Source organism: Aptenodytes patagonicus, chromosome 10 (assembly GCF_965638725.1).
Source record: "Aptenodytes patagonicus chromosome 10, bAptPat1.pri.cur, whole genome shotgun sequence".
NCBI classification, from domain to species: Eukaryota; Metazoa; Chordata; class Aves; order Sphenisciformes; family Spheniscidae; genus Aptenodytes; species Aptenodytes patagonicus.
In genome coordinates this window covers 14,319,542-14,325,700 of record NC_134958.1, presented here as the reverse complement: position 1 = coordinate 14,325,700, position 6,159 = coordinate 14,319,542, and the positions used below count along the sequence as shown (strand labels likewise).

The 6,159-nt window shown below is 50.2% G+C and overlaps 1 long non-coding RNA gene across 1 annotated transcript; it reads right to left on the bottom strand.

Annotated features, from left to right (window-relative positions):
• Nucleotides 1–1,166: 1,166 nt before the first annotated feature.
• On the bottom strand, nt 1,167–3,932 carry LOC143165256 (uncharacterized). Its single transcript, XR_012996226.1, has 2 exons — nt 3,813–3,932; nt 1,167–1,304 (listed from the first exon to the last, which is right to left on the bottom strand). It is a non-coding gene; the product is annotated as an uncharacterized LOC143165256 (long non-coding RNA).
• Nucleotides 3,933–6,159: the final 2,227 nt, after the last annotated feature.

Here is a 6,159-nt window from a genome sequence, read left to right as displayed (position 1 = left end):
TCAAATATACAGCCAAAGCCAAATTCCCAGACTACAGTAAAGCTCATTCATCCCCGAAGGATGACGGCAGGGAGAGGAGTCGTGATCGGTTCACAAATGACTTTCAGAATAAACAAAGGACTAAAGTCATTAGATGATGTATTTGCAATTAATGGTCTGTCCAGTTCCAGGCCCAATGGAAGGAGAGAGAAAGGGGAGCTGGAAAAAGCCTCACTCTTCTTGACTGAAGTCCTGTCGCATGTTTTAATTGACAAATTAAATCCTGGTATTGTCACCAAGTCAGAGAGAAAATCACATACAGCTCTGATGTTCCAGAGCCACCGTGGTGGAAGGGGAGAGGAATGACATGATGAAGGGAAGAGGAATGACCCGACTTCACGGCCATGCCACGGATGAGCTTCATTCATTCTTCTCCTTTTTTTCCAAAAGATGGGAAAAGTTGAAGAAACGGGGGCACAGTCCTCCCAAACTAAAGCATTAAATGGTAATTTGAATCTTGCTAGAATAATCAACATAAGGAGACGCTCGCCTTTCAAAAATGGTCTCTCCTCGGGAAACTAGCTCTCCTGGGAATAAGGAGAGGGGCAGAGCCAAGCCAGGCTGCAAATTCAGTGAGAAATGGGCAAAAGTCCTGCCGAGGCTTTGGTCCAACTAAAGCCAACCCTATTTCAGCAGCATCCCGAATGTCTGGGGTTTGCTTAGATAAATGGTTCCACTTTTGGGTTGCATTAAATAAATAAATATGTTTTGAAGCTGATAAAGCGTTTTAAAAATTCATTGAAGAGAAAGAGCCTGGCAAGAGGCAGCCAAGAGCAGAGATTGCAGTCTGAAAGCCTTTTCCAACGTGAGCTACCACTCCGATTTGTGCAGAAGAAAATGGTGAGCTCTCCTTGAAAATCCCACCAGGCAGCACCGATCCCTGCCATATGGGCTGGAGAAAATTTCAAGGGACAAAATTAATAAGAACTAATTAACCTCATGAAATGTGCTTGTTGCTGGTGGCCCAGTGTGTTTCTTGACTGAGTCCTATACGAGGCAGTTTTCATTCCATCTCCCTCTTTTCCATCGCCCGCACGCCTGGCTACAGATAAGGGAGCAGAGGCAGCTCCGGCACTTTAAGGAGACATGGGGACACAGAAGGGATAAGCCAGACAAAGCACTTCACATGGTCCACTACACCTTTAATGTACAGAAAGTAATTAAAATGGGAGACAAATTCATCATCAGTCAGTTCAGTTCAAAGTGCAGCCAGGCTGTATCTTCCTTATGCATGGGTAGCGTAATGTGCATATCCGTCATAAAACCTGCATAAAAAATTAGTCAAAGCTGTTAGTACATCACAGCAGACCAGATGGTTTATGCTCTGAAGTGTTTCAGGAACCTCATTTTATTATACATGAATGCCTCATGTCGCAGGCCTGGGCTGATATTTTCATTAAACACACTCCACAAAGCATTACAGCTCTGTTGTCATTTTATTCAGCACGGATGATTTCTTGCACACAGGCTTTACGGCTGGGCTTGTCGTGGCTGCTCCCGCGGCACAGCATGGCCTGGCTCGCCGCGGGCACGGCACGGCTTCCCCAGCATGGCTGCCCCGTGACAGCCCCTCCTGCAGCTTTACGCTCCATGAGCCCGAAAGCCTCCCCGCAGCATCCCGCAGAGCTGCCTGCATCACTGTGCATGCTGCTGTGTGTCTGCTGGGCTTTTTGGGGATGTTCCCTGCAAGGGACCCTCCGATCCACAAATATTCCAAAAAGAGGAGCTCTCCGGCTGCGTTCAATGCAGTTTTTCCTCGAGCCAAGCCACGCACACTATCAGAGCCATGAGGACATCCCCAAGCCATCTCCCGGGAGCTCTGCCCAAGCCGCTTGGCTGAGGAAGGGTGTCTGGAAGAGGCAAGAGAAGACAAAGAGCAGCTGGTAAAATCTTAATTATAACAGCAAAGGTGATGCTTGGAAGCCCGCCCGCAGCTGATGCCAGAGCAGCCCGTTAGCACAGCGTGGCTCTGGACCTGACTGCACCCGCCTCGGTTTTGTGCTGCTGCGATTTTGTTCACTTCCAAGCAGCGACCCTGAATGCAGCCAGGGTGATGGACTCGTCTTGCTCTGCACCAGCCCATACAGAAACCTTCTGTTTTCACAAGCCAGATCCCAGGAGATGAGCCCCAGGAACAAGGGGACCAGACTCAACGCACAAGCCTCGGGGCTCTGTCCTGGCTACCCTGGACCCAGCAGGATGCTCTGCCTGCACACAATGGGAATAATTCAAAACAAAACAGGCAAGCATGGGCAATCCTCCTTGGCAGAGGACAGGACAACGGACGTGTGACAGATACTAAATCAGGTTGCTTGGTGGTTACAGAAAGGCCTTGGACGCTGATTTTGAGCATCCATCGCCGGGGCTGAGCACCTCCCTGGGGGTACCCACCACCCTGCACCCCGGCCGGGTGCATCTGTCTGCAGCACCAGCATCCATCTTCTACAAGCTCATCTCAAAGCAAACTAGCCCGAGGCCTTGGTAACTGAATGACAGCCTAGACAAAAATGGGCATTTAAAAAAAAAAAAAATCACATTGAAGCAGCCTGTTTTTTAATCTGGCCTGAAGAGAAACAAAAATATTTTAATTCAGATTTTGGTCCACACAAATCTGCTTTAAATCACTAGGGTCTAGTGATGTACTTGATCGAGGTTTCGGCTTCCTTGTGGGTTGGAGGCCTCGTTCACTTCACTGCAGTAACTTTCTTTAAACAACAACTCTGTGTGTGTGTGTGTGTATGTTCTTGCAGTCATTTGGGGTAACAGCTATTCAGCATTTTAGATTAAGTTTAAATTGGCTCAGGTCATGTGTGTTATAATTTAAAATTTGTTATCTGAGCTCAATAGTCCATTAAAAAAAATACCTCACTGCTGAGAACAATTCAAAATGATCGCATTCACTAAAACGAGCCCCGAGATTGAAAAAGAGGGAACGAAATACCATTTTATACCTAAGACATAGTGATCCCTTCAGGTCAAAGCGAAGTGCATTGGCAGAACCCGGTGCAGGCAGCACCGCGTGGCTGCAGGGTCTGTATCAGGGCTGGGGATAACACAATAGAGGGTAATAAACACCGCAATGAATTCCACAGCTATGATTTGATTTTCTTTTTTTTCCTAATTTTCTTTCTGCAGCTAAGATAAACAACTTAAATTAGATCAGGGTCACAGAGATGCACAGCTTGTGCTACCTCAGACTTTGCGAGGTTGCTGGTAGAGAGAGGCACCGCGCCAGGGAGGGCTGGTGTGGAGCCCCTTGGCACGCAGCCGGGCTGGGTGATGAACCCCGACTCCACAGCCAGGCTGTGCCCTGGGAGTGCTCCTGGTTGAGCGGGGTTTTCTGCAGCAGAAGCAGTGCCGGAGGAAGGCACAGGTGCTGGAACCACTCCTGCCCTGATGCCGGGGCTTGGGTGGGAATTTGCCACTGGGACATCACCCAAAGCTGCCTCCCCATCATCCACATTGCCGGCATAATGGCACCTTCAGATTAACTCGGGATAGCATCAGCGTGTTTTGGGTAATTCCCCAATATGAGCAATTAATAACAGCAGCCCCTCCTCTCTGGCATTGACCAACGCAGAACAAGAGGAGGCTTTCCTAAGAGAAGGCGTATTCTGCGTCATTAATTAGCCCATCAAAACGTACCTTTTTAATAGGATAACCGCCCTGTTTGCTTTGCAGCTGTGTGCAGCGAGGACTGAAGCAATGTTATCCCCAGGCGACACGCACAGGCAATGGGCATGTCGGATAACCACAGACACACACACCCTTACCTGCTTGCACCACCGCCGCAGTGCCCACAGCCAGGACCTCGTGTGCTGGACCACCTGCTCTGCTCAGCACTCCAGCTCCCTGCCTCCTCTTCCACCCATGCACATCCTCCAGCGACTTCCTGAGAGTCACCAGATCCTACAAAACCAGGAAAAACAGTTGTAAGGTTCACAGTGGAGGTTATGAGAAGAACAGATGAATTTCACCCCTTGAAGTCCAGAGATGAGGAGAGCTGAGATGCTCTCTGAAGTAGGATAACCACTTCCATGACTGGCCTTCAAACCCGACCAAGGCACTAGAGATGCCTCCAAGGTTTCTCATGTAGGATTTTGCTCCTTTCGTTGTGGGACTGATGGATCACAGAGAGCCTGGGCTAAGGGGAAAGGACCAGGAAAACCAAGCCTGCCACTGACCTTCGTGCCATGCCGGTTTAGTAGCATTGTAACAGGTATGAGCAATTTCATCAGTGCACATCGAGGTCCACCCACCTCACAGCTTGCGCCAGTGAGGTCAGCCCCAAGACTGCAACCTTGGGTCATGTCTGTGAAATGGGCTGATTTGCCAAAGAAGGGCCTCCGAGCCAAGCCTCCCAGACTGCCCTGCCACCTCTTTCTTCCCTTCCCTTCCCTTCCCTTCCCTTCCCTTCCCTTCCCTTCCCTTCCCTTCCCTTCCCTTCCCTTCCCTTCCCTTCCCTTCCCTTCCCTTCCCTTCCCTTCCCTTCCCTTCCCTTCCCTTCCCTTCCCTTCCCTTCCCTTCCCTTCCCTTCCCTTCCCTTCCCTTCCCTTCCCTTCCCTTCCCTTCCCTTCCCTTCCCATGTTGCCTCTTGTCAACACCAACCCATGGGCTCCTGCAGCACCTGGCCCTGGTTTGCAGAAAGGTCACAGCGCACTCAACCCAACTGTGGGCTGAAGGGTGATGGAGGTGGCCAGGGGGACGTCGCCTTTGATCCCTGCACATCTCCCCAAGATGCTGAACGGGCAGCAGCTCTGTACTCTTGTGAACACATTTAGAAAGTCAGAACACACAGAACCATGCAGCTTCAAGATGAAGATGATCCACTCGTCTCTCCAATTGCACATTTCTCACTGAGCCTTACTCATCACCGACCACTATGGTGCATCCTTGTGCCCTTCCCTCCGGGGCTGCTCCACAGACAGAGACAGAGGAGACCTGCAGGACACCAAACTGCTAGTATCTGTAGCACTGAACAGCTGGATGTAGTGGCTGATGTCTGGAAGGTGCCATGTAGCAGCTAAGAGCAGTGGTGGGCAGTGCAAAGGGCAGAGCAGGCAGCCGTAAGGCTGCCCAAAGTGGTCTGTCAGCACTCCCCCTGTCCATGTGCATGGCTGTGTCAGAGCCAGACAGAGATTGAAATGGCTTCTGGCGATTTCCAAGGCCATCGCCATCAATCAGGAGCCTAACAAGTCCATTACTGTCAGCTGACAGCTCACAACACGCATCTCTGCTCTCGCAACATTTGTGCTGACAGAGCCTGAATTATTTGCAACATCCCGCTCCCGGGGTGCTTCTGCCTTGCCTTGCAACGCCTGGCCCGGGTGGTCTCCACGCTGGTCAGCATCGGCCCCCCAGCCCCAGGGATGGTCCCTGCCCTGGGGACGGTGCCTGCCCCTGCCGTGCTGTGGGGCTGAGCCGGCTCCCCGCACCAGGGCTCCATCCACACCCCAGGCTCTCCCGGCATGCAGCCCTTCCTTGGGGATGGGAATAGGAACAGGGATGGAAGTGCTGGGAAAAATGAGTAATTGCACCATGCATTTTGAAATTGGAAAATTTCAAGGAAATTTGCCCAGAGAAGCTGTGGATGCCCCCTGCCTGGAAGTGTTCAAGGCCAGGCTGGATGGGGCTTTGAGCAACCTGGTCTAGCGGAAGGTGTCCCTGACCGTGGCAGGGGGGTTGGAACTAGATGATCTTTAAGGTCCCTTCCAACCCAAACCATTCTATGATTCTATGATTCTATGAAAAGTGCTGATAGGAAGCCCTGTTGGAGGTCACCTCTTCCTTATCAGATTTGATATGTACATAATAATGAAAAAAAAATAGATCTACATAACGAATCCATGCCCAAAGTCTCGAGAGCGATATGATTAATTGTTGACCATGAGTCCTTATACGCAGAGAAGATGCGCTGACACAACAGCAACAGTTTTGTTTCCTAATTTTCCTAAAGCTTCTAATGATCTTTAAAAGAAACCTCATGTCCGTTCTCTGCCATTTCCCCTCTTCCTTTTATCCTGGTTATGGTTTATGGTTACGTATCTGCCTCTGGACAAAGTGAGGTCTAATTAGCCACAAGCCCCTATTTATCATTTATCATCAACTAAAGTATGTTGC